Raw genomic sequence first — 14,513 nt, 5'->3', positions numbered from 1 at the left:
TGTTGTGATGAAGGACAGCTGTCAGTCATCCAGTGTTCAACTCTCAGGACTATAAACTCTCCCAGAGCACTGGAGCATGGTGCTGCTGATGCAAAGTGCCTCTCTATGGAAATCATCTGACTGACAGACACAGGTAAGTTAGAATAGAATAGAATAGAATAGAAAGCCTTTTTTTGTCACTATAAAGTTGTACAAACAGAGAAAATGAGACAAAGACACAAAGTTGCAGGGGGAGGGGAAGTGCCAGAAACACATTATATTAGATTAATATTTCAAACATGACAAAATGCTAATCTTACAGCAGAAAAATGATTGTATCTCTACAGTTTAAACATTTCTTATGCACAGAGTGGATAGTCAAAAAAATTGAATCATCACAAATACATTATTTTATATTTATTACTTTAATTTTTTAGTCTCATTTTATTCTTATTGTCACGGTTTCTGAGGCAAGCTGCATGGTGTTATGAAGGAAGGACCCAAGATTCAGGCACAGGCTGTGATGCGAGTGAGCTTTTATTCCAAAAGGTGAAAACACACAAAAAAGTGAGGATGGCAAGGACAGAACTAAGGCTACGTTCACACTGCAGGCGAAAGCGCATCAAATCCGACTTCTTTGACCCTATGCGACCCATATCCCATCATGGTGTGACAGTGTGAACGGCACAAATCCGATCTGGGTCACTTTCGTATGTGGTTCTGAATCCAATACATATCTGATGTTTTAGAAAGCGACTGCTGTTTGACGGTCATGTCGCATTAAATCCGTCTTTTACGTCACCGACACAAGACAGACACCAATTATCAGCGCCGGAGAAGACATCGCGAACGCTTCCTGGCCATCCAGTGTAGATGTCAGTGAAACTGTTGGGAAGACAACGTTGGAGACACGTGAACATTTTATTTGTACTGTATAATCTGCAGATTCTGACAGAAATCTGCAACCATCCTTTGAAGCACCGCTCCTCTAAAACAGCAATAAGGATCCTTATTAGGTTATTTACATTATTATGTAAATAACAAAATAGCTTAAAGCAAAAATTTGGAAACGTGAAGTCCAAAGTCTTTATATTAACAATACCGCCTGTACCAGTTGTTGTATAGCAGAAGTGCTCAAGTATAAAAACAATAATGGTAAATTGGTAAATGGACTGGTTCTTATATAGCGCTTTTCTACTCATGTGAGCACTCAAAGCGCTTTACACAACTTGTGCATTCACCCATTCACACAAGCACATTTTTCTAAGTGTTTCATATGTAACACCCGTCCCACGTTCTATTGAGAGGGGCCCTGGGTTCCTGTTGTTACTTTCCTATTGATACTCCCTTTTTAATGCTTATGGTATAAAATATGCAACAAAACTACACTATATGGAAACAAACCACACACAAGCAGGTCAATTATAAAGTTAACTCCACTTTAGTGAATGCTTAATTAACAACAAAAAAGAAAATAAGTAAAATCAATAAAGTTTGTTAAACAATGGTAAGGTATCTACCTCAACAGAAACAAAATAATCAAATAATATTGTGGGCCCACACGCACTCTCACCAAACACACACACACCTCAAGTGCTACATACTTTCTGCTAGCAAACCCCTCGTTGCAGGCCTGAGTCGTGGCTCGGGTGCGTTGGGACCTAAAACAATATGGTCACTTCACTTGTTGCCAAGCAGTAAAAATAAAAAGCACGTGCAAACAACAGTACTCACACCTCCAGGCAGTTCAAGGGGATAGCGGGGAAACTGGGTCACGGCTACCAGTAGGCCGCAGCAGCAGCACTCAGTCGTGCTTTCCACGTGCTCCCACGTGAACACATAACTTCAGCACACCAGCAGAAGGGACCTCTCTGACACGCCAGCAAGACGTCCGTCTCCTCCTACTGAATCACACAACCCCGCTAAATGCCAGTTCACATGCGATAACATTCAATCTTAGCATTAGCTTTAAAAATAAAACAGAGCAGAACAACAGCTTAGCGAATATGCTAGGCTACGCTAGCGGCTATGTTAGCAGTTATGTTAGCAGTTATGCTAGCGGCTAATCGCGGTTAGCAGTTAGCCCGTTTTACACAATAACATTGGGTACAAGTGTCAGACAAAATTCACATTTACCTCACAGTAGGGTACAACAGTTCTCGACTCAGTTAACTATCCGTCAACCCGAAAATACGTCTGTCGCCTTCTATGAACTCTGCATTCACTCGACACTGTTCAGCTTTCGTCTCTCTCGCTTCCTGCAGAGTGCACACGGCTCCCCACTTACTCCCACCCATCTACCTGAGACTACTTCAGGGTTCACTGGAGCTGTAGTACATATCAACACCATATCAAAAATAATGACATAAACCTCAAAATACAAATAAAAAGGTTGTGCATTTAACTGACACACATCACATACTTTGCAGGCATTTGTATACATTCTTGAACACATTAAACATTTGCAATTAACTATCAATATTAATGAACAAATTTAAATAATGAGCTACTTATATAGCCAGGGCTACACATAGCTAACATTCACACACATTCATACTCCGATGGATGCATCGGAGAGCAATTTGGGGTTAATATCTTGCCCAAGGATATTTGGCATGTAGACTAGGGGAAGCCAGGAATCGAACCACCAAGTTTCCGATCAGTGGATGACCTGCTCTACCATAATAAACACAATGCTTTGGTTCTATAACATTTTTCTATCATTCCTTTATTTTGGATTAGGTGCATGAGCTTTTAAGTATGGATAATTAAATAATAGATTAATGAAATACCAGAGTGTGCCCTGTTCTGAGATGTACAGCAAGTGGAGAGTGACAGATGAGATGAGGAGATGGAAGAGTGACTCACAGGCAGAGCCGAGTTCATTTCCCACAGTTTTGTTGTTTAATGCTTCCGAGCACTGTCATCAATCTTTGCATTTTATCATCATCTCATAACACTTCTTTAATCAGCTACCATCTCTGCTGTGGACTTTTTACTGTCTACAGTCTCAAAGCAACACAGACCTCCATCACTATCTGCAGCAGGAGCAGCAGCAACCCCTCAACAGCAACAGTGTTGTTGTTATTCAGCCTGGTTCTGTGTGCCCCTTTTTAACTTTGAGCACCCATCCCTTCCAGCATCTCTGCACAGCCCTGCTCAGAATCATTCATCTGTTTTAGGTTGACATTTTATATGTTTTGTAGAATAACAGGACAAACTGTGAGACTGGAAAGACTTGAGTTTCATGCTCTGTTTTGTGACGTAGTGTGTAATGCTCAGCAGTATTATCATTTTAACTGGTTCTGTGCACGATCTGAAGACACTAAGTGTTTGTGAGAGAACATAAAACTGTTTTGATGCATTTGTGAGGTTTTACCTGATGAGTTTCAAGTTTTGTGATTGTAGCTTGAAAATTAAATTTAATGTTTAGAGTTATGAGAAAGAAGGTGGAAGCATTAAAGTGATGTATCTGAACAGTTGTAAAATGTAAATGACCAAATTGGATTATTGGAATATAGTTTTATTGTGTTTCGTTGATTTTTATGTAAAAATTATAATATTAATATGTTATGAAATTATGATTTAAAGAATTCATATTGTTGAGTTTGTTTGTTTCAGAGTCAGAGAGCCGTGTCTCTCTACAGTCAGAGGTTTTTGTACGGCGCCTCAATGAGTTTGTATCACTGTGGTACACGTTCGGTGGAGGAACCAGACTGGATGTTGGAAGTAAGTCAGCCTTAGAGCTTTTTTTTAATGCAATTTTCTTTTCTTTTCTTTAATTTCATTTAATATGAAAGGCTAGGAAACTTTTTGTGTAACTGATTAATTATTTTATTCATAAATTTTGTCCTAAGAAACAAAGTCAGCTTTGGAAATGAATATTCAGACATTCAGGACTATTTCCAATGAAAATCTGGGATGTTTCATAGTATTAATTATTATTTCTAGTTCTGATGATAAAGTTTTATTTTGAGGGCTTGTAGGTTTAGTTCAGTCTAACAGAGTCAGAGAGCCGTGTCTCTCTATAGTCAGAGGTTTTTGTACGGCGGCTCAATGAGTTTGTATCACTGTGGTACACGTTCGGTGGAGGAACCAGACTGGAATTTGGAAGTAAGTCAAATTTAAACCTCTTTTACTTTATCAGATTTCTTTCTTGTGGTTATCTTGACTTTTCTGTTCAATGTGCCAAAAAAAAACCTCAGGAAAATAATTTTTAGATAAATTTTCATGAAGAAACAAAGTTAGCTTCAGAATAAATGTTAAAATGAATATTAACAAATAATATAAAACATCAGAGTGGACTTGAGGATATTTTACATTTACATACATCTGGTTAAGTCTTGAGAGCTTTTAGTTTTAATTCAGTCTGTTAGAGTCAGAGTGCCGTGTCTCTCTGCAGTCAGAGGTTTTTGTACGGCGCCTCAATGAGTTTGTATCACTGTGGTGGACTTTTGGTGGAGGAACCAGACTGGATGTTGGAAGTAAGTTTATTCTGTTTTTAAAGAAGCTTTATCTATTTAGCTTTACTACAATTATATCATGGAGGCTGACTCCATCAGCTTTGCTCAGATTTTATGTTGATATTTCTGACATAAAGACAACGTGATGTGTAAATAATATAAACTGTAATAATCCTGTGATTATTTTCTTGGTTTACATCACCGTTAATGTTTCTAGGATGAATTAAATGTTACTGTCCTCAAGTTAAACTGCACAGAGTGAAGATAAAGATCTCTAGTGTTCTTATTGTATCATATCATTTAGAACAATGTAAGCAATAAAAACAAACACATGAGGTAAGTAGTGGTATTGAGTTTCTTATCCAGAACAAGCTGTTTATTATGAAGAACAGATGATGTTGAAGCTTAACATCTTTTAAAATTGTTGACACATCTTTGTTTTGTTTTTTTTATTTCCAGTGTAGTTTGAACATATTTCAGGTCAAACTGTGTGATGATTCTCTCTGTGCTGATATGCATGAGAGGTTTCTTAAAGGGAAGTGAAACAATGTGTGAGTTAATGACTGGTGGAGCAGAAAAAACACCTGACAGAAACTTCTTAACGGAGAAATTCAAATTGTGGTTCGTGTCCTCTAAGCTGATTGGTGTTTCCTAGGTGATACCCGCCCCGCCCTGAAGGTGCTGGGTCCCTCCAGTGAGGAGCTGAAACAGGGGAAGGCCACGCTCATGTGTGTGGCCAACAAGGGCTTCCCCTCAGACTGGAGTCTGTCCTGGAAGGTGGATGGCAGTGGCAGCATCAGCTGGGAGGAGAGCAGGAGCCCCGTGGTGCAGGAGAACGACGGCCTCTACAGCTGGAGCAGCACCCTGAGGCTCCCTGCAGACCACTGGATGAAGGTGGGCTCTGTGACCTGTGAGGCCACCCAGGGCTCCCACACTCTGGTCTCAGAGCCACTCAGGAGAGACCAGTGTTCCCAGTCCTGACTTGACTAACTGTGACTTTCATGCTGGTCTTACTTTCAGTCTGCGCTCTGTAGCTTTAAAAAAAAAATCGAATTTCTTCTGTCATTTTTCATTGCTTTGTTTAAAGTTGGTTTTAAAAGTTTTAAAGAATAAAAAAACATCTACATTAAATAAGAATCGAGTGTTTGTCTTACTTTTGTGGTGATGTCAATTTTAAACTCTAAATAATGATTTCCAAGTTTCTTATTGGAAACCAGTGTGCTATCTGTAGTCAGTATGAGTCAGTAGAATTAAGTCACTTTCAATACATGAAGTTAATCAAAGTTTATGTTAAAGAGTAAGTGTGAAGGGGAATTGAGAGACACTGCCATTACTAAGCAGGATATTAAAGACATTACATATATGCAAATTCATTGCATGCTGTGTAATGAAATGTTTCAGCATGTTGCAGTTTGTTGTATAAAACACTGACTGCGCAGGTGGAGTAGAAAAGCGCTGTATAAGAATCAGTCTATTCTCCTGATCAGTGTTGGGGTAGGTATTTTAAGAAGTCATTTAATATACAGAGTTTTTTTGTTAAAAGTATTCAGTACGTTATTTTGGTGTTTTTTGTTCTGTAAAATCACCTGAAACACAACATGTCATAACTGTCATTTAACAATATGAACTTGTAGGCTACAGTCTCTCACACCAACATAAATCCCTGTCCTAATGACAACACACATATTTTCTTTCTCTTGGCATTTAGATATATGAATACCTGTCAAGGGTCCTTGACATACAGGTCTCCGACTCGGAGGACACAAATTAATGTCCTGTGTCTTAGGAGGGCAGGATTGCTCTGCTTTTTCATTATACGATGCTTCGCAATATTGGTTTTGTCTAACAACCTGTTTCTGACTCCTAAATTGTCATTAATGCAACCGCTCTACATAACAGTGTAACTGATTATAAATCTTTTATTCATGAACCTACACATTACGGTTTATTTACTAGTTGTATGTATTTTAACAGAGCAAGAGGTGGACCACACGTCTGAAGAGCTGCTGGTCTTTATAACTGGGGCTGACTTACTTCCCCCACTGGCGTCCTGCAACATAGACTTTTATGATCAGGAGTCGGGGATGCGGCGCATCCCATACGCATCGATGTGCAGCTTATCCCTGTATCTTCTGAGAAGTGTTGCATACGAGGATCAATTTAAAGATCTTATGAACACTGCATTAAAAGGATCCCTGGGATTTGGAAAGCTGTAGCTGCATTTACATGAACTGATGCTGGAAAGCTGTGGTTAAAACCTGTGGCCTTTTGGGATGAAGTTGTGTTATTCTAAGTGTTCTTAAATGGGCTGAACCTGGGCTTCTTCAAAATTGTACATTTTAAAAGTTTTTAGTATGAAAGGTTTTTGTTTTTACAAATGTGAGTGTATATAGTTGTATTTATAGTCCCGTTAAGACAGGTGGGGTATGCATGCAACAAGCCATGCACCAAAAAGTGATGTTCAGAAAATGTTTCAAGTATTGGAAGGAAAATAACAAATCATCTAGAAATGTTCTTTTGAAAGGTTGTTGTGCATTCATGTTTAAGTATTCGGTTATAATATACTGCATAGTTTCTTGTTGCTGCGTTGTGTTTGTGTTGTTGTTTTTTTATTTTTTATTTTAAATGTACAATAGCTGCCTAACAAACTTTGAACTGAAAGACGCTGACTTTTGTAAAATAAAAGTATTGTAATGTCAGTTCTCATGGTGTCTTGTCTCTTTACAAATTAAAGTTGAGGCTCACCTGTTACGGTCAAATACTGGTGTTGGGATCCACTGACGAGGGCTGTTCAGTACACAGGTATGTGCTTAAGTCGAGGTAAATGGTTCAATAAATTTACCTTCATCTGTTCTCAAACTGAGAGCTCAAGATTCCATCTCAACTCAATTTGTTCAACTGCTTTCAGGAACAAAGCAGTTTGAACTCCGAAGTTTAAAGTCAGAGTTGGTTAACTCTGAGATTGGCAGCTGACCTTTGACTATAACCTGTTTAAATATTAATAACTCAATTTGAGGAATGTGAACATGTGTCAGTGCTATTATTAGAACACATACTAATATACACAGAGGGTAACGAGCGAATACACCACAGAAGGCAGACACAGCTGAACCTAATCAGACATGACGAATACTCTCACACAGAACGCAGAATCCAAATAAAACAGGAAACCCGAGAATAGCTCTGAGACACGGGTTGACAGAACATAAGGAACAGAGGGACGAAGAGATGCGACTGGAAAACACAAAATAGATGAAACGAATCATATTAATAATCAAAAACATGAATAGGAAGTCAACAGGTCTTTGGACCATGGCAGTGTTGAACAGCAAAAAAGAGAAAATCTAAAAACCTGAGAAAGAAAAGATGAAATTTGATCATTTGACTGATTTGGACTTAAAGTTTCTATTTGAAGTATTTGCTAAATTGTGCAGATAATTATGACTCACTGACTTTTGGTGAATTTAGTGTTAGATTTTTTTTCTTAAAGAAATATGATTTTTGATAATAATCGATATTTAGAAATTGAGATTTATTTGAGCTCGTATGAAGCAGAGGTCAAAGGTCATAAATGATTTGTTTAAAAAAAATGATATATTTCCAACTTTTTCCTTTAGCAACAAAGACATTTTCACTGTGTGTGTGTGTGTGTGTGTGTGTGTGTGTGTCCTCAGTGAACTGTATCAGTCTCTGCAGTATCTTCCAGCTGCAGCAGTCACTTCAGTTTCTGTTCAGTCTGACTGAGGGAGGTTTTTGTACGACTGTTTTTCACTGTGTGCACACCCACTGACTGTTAGGATAGTGACCACTCTGACAGTAATAAACTGCTGCATCTTCAGCCTGGACTCCACTGATGGTCAGAGTGAAGTCAGAGTTTGATCCACTGCCTGTAAAACGAGCTGGAATCCCTGAATATCGACTGCTAGCAAGGTAAATGAGCAGTTTAGGAATTCCTCCATCTTTCTGTTGGTACCAGGCTAAATAGTGATATGGTCTGCTGTAGTGAACATCCTGACTGGTCCTACACGTGATGCTCACAGTTCCTCCCACAGCAGAGCTCACTGCTCCAGGCTGAGTCACTGTGATCTGTCCTCTGGACTCTGAGGACACAGAGACAAAAACATAAAGCAGCTTCATGGTTTTGTGGGCTTCATTTCAGAGGGACAGATGTTGATAGAGGAGAGGAGTTTGATTCTCTGGACTTTACCTGTGAAGCAGCAGCAGAGGAGAGTCCAGATGAGGACGCAGATCAAAGTCATGTTTTTGATGAGGAGGATTTCTGTGGCTTCTGTTGTGATGAAGGACAGCTGTCAGTCATCCAGTGTTCAACTCTCAGGACTATAAACTCTCCCAGAGCACTGGAGCATGGTGCTGCTGATGCAAAGTGCCTCTCTATGGAAATCATCTGACTGACAGACACAGGTAAGTTAGAATAGAATAGAATAGAATAGAAAGCCTTTTTTTGTCACTATAAAGTTGTACAAACAGAGAAAATGAGACAAAGACACAAAGTTGCAGGGGGAGGGGAAGTGCCAGAAACACATTATATTAGATTAATATTTCAAACATGACAAAATGCTAATCTTACAGCAGCAAAATGATTGTATCTCTACAGTTTAAACATTTCTTATGCACAGAGTGGATAGTCAAAAAAATTGAATCGTCACAAATACATTATTTTATATTTATTACTTTAATTTTTTAGTCTCATTTTATTCTTATTGTCACGGTTTCTGAGGCAAGCTGCATGGTGTTATGAAGGAAGGACCCAAGATTCAGGCACAGGCTGTGATGCGAGTGAGCTTTTATTCCAAAAGGTGAAAACACACAAAAAAGTGAGGATGGCAAGGACAGAACTAAGGCTACGTTCACACTGCAGGCGAAAGCGCATCAAATCCGACTTCTTTGACCCTATGCGACCCATATCCCATCATGGTATGATAGTGTGAACGGCACAAATCCGATCTGGGTCACTTTCGTATGTGGTTCTGAATCCAATACATATCTGATGTTTTAGAAAGCGACTGCTGTTTGACGGTCATGTCGCATTAAATCCGTCTTTTACGTCACCGACACAAGACAGACACCAATTATCAGCGCCGGAGAAGACATCGCGAACGCTTCCTGGCCATCCAGTGTAGATGTCAGTGAAACTGTTGGGAAGACAACGTTGGAGACACGTGAACATTTTATTTGTACTGTATAATCTGCAGATTCTGACAGAAATCTGCAACTATCCTTTGAAGCACCGCTCCTCTAAAACAGCAATAAGGATCCTTATTAGGTTATTTACATTATTATGTAAATAACAAAATAACTTAAACAAAAATTTGGAAACGTGAAGTCCAAAGTCTTTATATTAACAATACCGCCTGTACCAGTTGTTGTATAGCAGAAGTGCTCAAGTATAAAAACAATAATGGTAAAATGGTAAATGGACTGGTTCTTATATAGCGCTTTTCTACTCATGTGAGCACTCAAAGCGCTTTACACAACTTGTGCATTCACCCATTCGCACAAGCACATTTTTCTAAGTGTTTCATATGTAACACCCGTCCCACGTTCTATTGAGAGGGGCCCTGGGTTCCTGTTGTTACTTTCCTATTGATACTCCCTTTTTAATGCTTATGGTATAAAATATGCAACAAAACTACACTATATGGAAACAAACCACACACAAGCAGGTCAATTATAAAGTTAACTCCACTTTAGTGAATGCTTAATTAACAACACAAAAGAAAATAAGTAAAATCAATAAAGTCTGTTAAACAATGGTAAGGTATCTACCTCAACAGAAACAAAATAATCAAATAATATTGTGGGCCCACACGCACTCTCACCAAACACACACACACCTCAAGTGCTACAGTCTTTCTGCTAGCAAACCCCTCGTTGCAGGCCTGAGTCGTGGCTCGGGTGCGTTGGGACCTAAAACAATATGGTCGCTTCACTTGTTGCCAAGCAGTAAAAATAAAAAGCACATGCAAACAACAGCACTCACACCTCCAGGCAGTTCAAGGGGATAGCGGGGAAACTGGGTCACGGCTACCAGCAGGCCGCAGCAGCAGCACTCACAGTCGTCCTTTCCACGTGCTCCCACGTGAACACGTAACTTCAGCACACCAGCAGAAGGGACCTCTCTGACACGCCAGCAAGACGTCCGTCTCCTCCTACTGAATCACACAACCCCGCTAAATGCCAGTTCACATGCGATAACATTCAATCTTAGCATTAGCTTTAAAAATAAAACAGAGCAGAACAAGAGCTTAGCGAATATGCTAGGCTAGGCTAGCGGCTATGTTAGCAGTTATGCTAGCGGCTAATCGCGGTTAGCAGTTAGCCCATTTTACACAATAACATTGGGTACAAGTGTCAGACAAAATTCACATTTACCTCACAGTAGGGTACAACAGTTCTCGACTCAGTTAACTATCCGTCAACCCGAAAATACGTCTGTCGCCTTCTATGAACTCTGCGTTCACTCGACACTGTTCAGCTCTCGTCTCTCTCGCTTCCTGCAGAGTGCACACAGCTCCCCACTTACTCCCACCCATCTACCTGAGACTACATATCAATACCATATCAAAAATAATGACATAAACCTCAAAATACAAATAAAAAGGTTGTGCATTTAACTGACACACATCACATACTTTGCAGGCATTTGTATACATTCTTGAACACATTAAACATTTGCAATTAACTATTAATATTAATGAACAAATTTAAATAATGAGCTACTTATATAGCCAGGGCTACACATAGCTAACATTCACACACATTCATACTCCAATGGATGCATCGGAGAGCAATTTGGGGTTAGTATCTTGCGCAAGGATATTTGGCATGTAGACTAGGGGAAGCCAGGAATCGAACCACCAACTTTCCGATCAGTGGATGACCTGCTCTACCATAATAAACACAATGCTTTGGTTCTATAACATTTTTCTATCATTACCTTATTTTGGATTAGGTGCATGAGCTTTTAAGTATGGATAATTAAATAATAGATTAATGAAATACCAGAGTGTGCCCTGTTCTGAGATGTACAGCAAGTGGAGAGTGACAGATGAGATGAGGAGATTGAAGAGTGACTCACAGGCAGAGCCGAGTTCATTTCCCACAGTTTTGTTGTTTAATGCTTCCGAGCGCTGTCACCAATCTTTGCATTTTATTATCATCTCATAACACTTCTTTAATCAGCTACCATCTCTGCTGTGGACTTTTTACTGTCTACAGTCTCAAAGCAACACAGACCTCCATCACTTGCTGCAGCAGGAGCAGCAGCAACCCCTCAACAGCAACAGTGTTGTTGTTATTCAGACTGGTTCTACGTGCCCCTTTTTAACTTTGAGCACCCGTCCCTTCCAGCATCTCTGCACGGCCCTGCTCAGAATCATTCATCTGTTTTAGGTTGACATTTTATATGTTTTGTAGAATAACAGGACAAACTGTGAGACTGGAAAGACTTGAGTTTCATGCTCTGTTTTGTGACATAGTGTGTAATGCTCAGCAGTATTATCATTTTAACTGGTTCTGTGCGCGATCTGAAGACACTAAGTGTTTGTGAGAGAACATAAAACTGTTTTGATGCATTTGTGAGGTTTTACCTGATGACTTTTAAGTTTTGTGATTGTAGCTTGAAAATTAAATTTAATGTTTAGAGTTATGAGAAAGAAGGTGGAAGCATTAAAGTGATGTATCTGAACAGTTGTAAAATGTAAATGACCAAATTGGATTATTGGAATATAGTTTTATTGTGTTTCGTTGATTTTTATGTAAAAATTATAATATTAATATGTTGTGAAATTATGATTTAAAGAATTCATATTGTTGAGTTTGTTTGTTTCAGAGTCAGAGAGCCGTGTCTCTCTACAGTCAGAGGTTTTTGTACGGCGCCTCAATGAGTTTGTATCACTGTGGTACACGTTCGGTGGAGGAACCAGACTGCAAGTTGGAAGTAAGTCAAACTTAAACCTCATTTACTTTAGCAAATTTCTTTCTTGTGGTTATCTTGACTTTTCTGTTCAGTGTGCCAGAAAAAACCTCAGGAAAATAGTTTTTAGATCAATTTTCATGAAGAAACAAAGTTAGCCTCAGAATAAATGTTAAAATGAATATTAACAAATGATATAAAACATCAGAGTGGACTTGAGGATATTTTACATATACATACATCTGGTTAAGTCTTGAGAGCTTTTAGTTTTAATCCAGTCTGTTAGAGTCAGAGAGCCGTGTCTCTCTACAGTCAGAGGTTTTTGTACGGCGCCTCAATGAGTTTGTATCACTGTGGTGGACTTTTGGTGGAGGAACCAGACTGGATGTTGGAAGTAAGTTTATACTGTTTTTAAAGAAACTTTATCTATTTAGCTTTACTACAATTATATCATGGAGGCTGACTCCATCAGCTTTGCTCAGATTTTATGTTGATATTTCTGACATAAAGACAATGTGATGTTTAAATAATATAAACTGTCATCATCCTGTGATTATTTTCTTGGTTTACATCACCGTTAATGTTTCTAGGATGAATTAAATGTTACTGTCCTCAAGTTAAACTGCACAGAGTGAAGATAAATATCTCTGGTGTTCTTATTGTATCATATCATTTAAAACAATGTAAGCAATAAAAAACAAACACATGAGGTAAGTAGTGGTATTGAGTTTCTTATCCAGAACAAGCTGTTTATTGAGAACTGATGATGTTGAAGCTTAACATCTTTTAAAATTGTTGACACCTCTTTGTTTTGTTTTGTTTTTTTATTTCCAGTGTAGTTTGAACATATTTCAGGTCAAACTGTGTGATGATTCTCTCTGTGCTGATATGCATGAGAGGTTTCTTAAAGGGAAGTGAAACAATGTGTGAGTTAATGACTGGTGGAGCAGAAAAAACACCTGACAGAAACTTCTTAACAGAGAAATTCAAATTGTGGTTCGTGTCCTCTAAGCTGATTTGTGTTTCCTAGGTGATACCCGTCCCGCCCTGAAGGTGCTGGGTCCCTCCAGTGAGGAGCTGCAGCAGGGGAAGGCCACGCTCATGTGTCTGGCCAACAAGGGCTTCCCCTCAGACTGGAGGCTGTCCTGGAAGGTGGATGGCAGTGGCAGCATCAGCTGGGAGGAGAGCAGGAGCCCCGTGGTGCAGGAGAACGACGGCCTCTACAGCTGGAGCAGCACCCTGAGGCTCCCTGCAGACCACTGGATGAAGGTGGGCTCTGTGACCTGTGAGGCCACCCAGGGCTCCCACACTCTGGTCTCAGAGCCACTCAGGAGAGACCAGTGTTCCCAGTCCTGACCTGACTAACTGTGACTTTCATGCTGGTCTTACTTTCAGTCTGCGCTCTGTAGCTTTAAAAAAAAATCGAATTTCTTCTCTCATTTTTCATTGCTTTGTTTAAAGTTGGTTTTAAAAGTTTTAAAGAATAAAAAAACATCTACATTAAATAAGAATCGAGTGTTTGTCTTACTTTTGTGGTGATGTCAATTTTAAACTCTAAATAATTATTTCCAGGGTTCTAATTGGAAACCAGTGTGCTATCTGTAGTCAGTATGAGTCAGTAGAATTAAGCCACTTTCAATACATGAAGTTAAGCAAAGTTTATGTTAAAGAGTAAGTGCGAAGGGGAATTGAGAGACACTGCCATTACTAAGCAGGATATTAAAGACATTACATATATGCAAATTCATTGCTTGCTGTGTAATGAAATGTTTCAGCATGTTGCAGTTTGTTGTATAAAACACTGACTGCGCAGGTGGAGTAGAAAAGCGCTGTATAAGAATCAGTCTATTGTCGTGATCAGTGTTGGGGTAGGTATTTTAAGAAGTCATTTAATATACAGAGTTTTTTTCTTAAAACTATTCAGTACGTTATTTTGGTGTTTTTTTCTGTAAAATTACCTGAAACACAACATGTCATAAGTGTCATTTAACAATATAAACTTGTAGGCTACAGTCTCTCACACCAACATAAGTCCCTGTCCTAATGACGACACACATATTTTCTTTCTCTTGGCATTTAGGTATATGAATACCTGTCAAGGGTTCTTGACATACAGGTCTCCGCCTCGGAGGACA

The 14,513-nt window shown here is 39.1% G+C and overlaps 1 long non-coding RNA gene and 2 pseudogenes across 2 annotated transcripts; 2 read left to right on the top strand and 1 right to left on the bottom strand.

Moving 5' to 3' along the window:
- The first annotated feature begins 3,651 nt into the window (after positions 1-3,651).
- LOC146492603 (Ig kappa-b4 chain C region pseudogene) lies at positions 3,652-5,579 on the top strand (annotated as a pseudogene). The gene is made up of 3 exons (XR_014872083.1): positions 3,652-3,708; positions 4,011-4,092; positions 5,098-5,579. The product of XR_014872083.1 is annotated as an Ig kappa-b4 chain C region pseudogene (transcript).
- Positions 5,580-10,320: 4,741 nt separating this feature from the next.
- LOC146492602 (uncharacterized) lies at positions 10,321-11,518 on the bottom strand. The gene is made up of 3 exons (XR_014872102.1): positions 10,836-11,518; positions 10,444-10,615; positions 10,321-10,370 (listed from the first exon to the last, which is right to left on the bottom strand). It is a non-coding gene; the product is annotated as an uncharacterized LOC146492602 (long non-coding RNA).
- Positions 11,519-13,300: 1,782 nt separating this feature from the next.
- Positions 13,301-13,734, top strand: LOC146492601 (Ig kappa-b4 chain C region pseudogene; annotated as a pseudogene).
- The last annotated feature ends 779 nt before the right edge of the window (positions 13,735-14,513 follow it).

This window comes from Neolamprologus multifasciatus, chromosome 22, assembly GCF_963576455.1.
Source record: "Neolamprologus multifasciatus chromosome 22, fNeoMul1.2, whole genome shotgun sequence".
In the NCBI taxonomy this organism is placed as follows: Eukaryota; Metazoa; Chordata; class Actinopteri; order Cichliformes; family Cichlidae; genus Neolamprologus; species Neolamprologus multifasciatus.
Note: the sequence above shows the minus strand (reverse complement) of the source record. Positions and strands in the feature narration are given on the sequence as shown.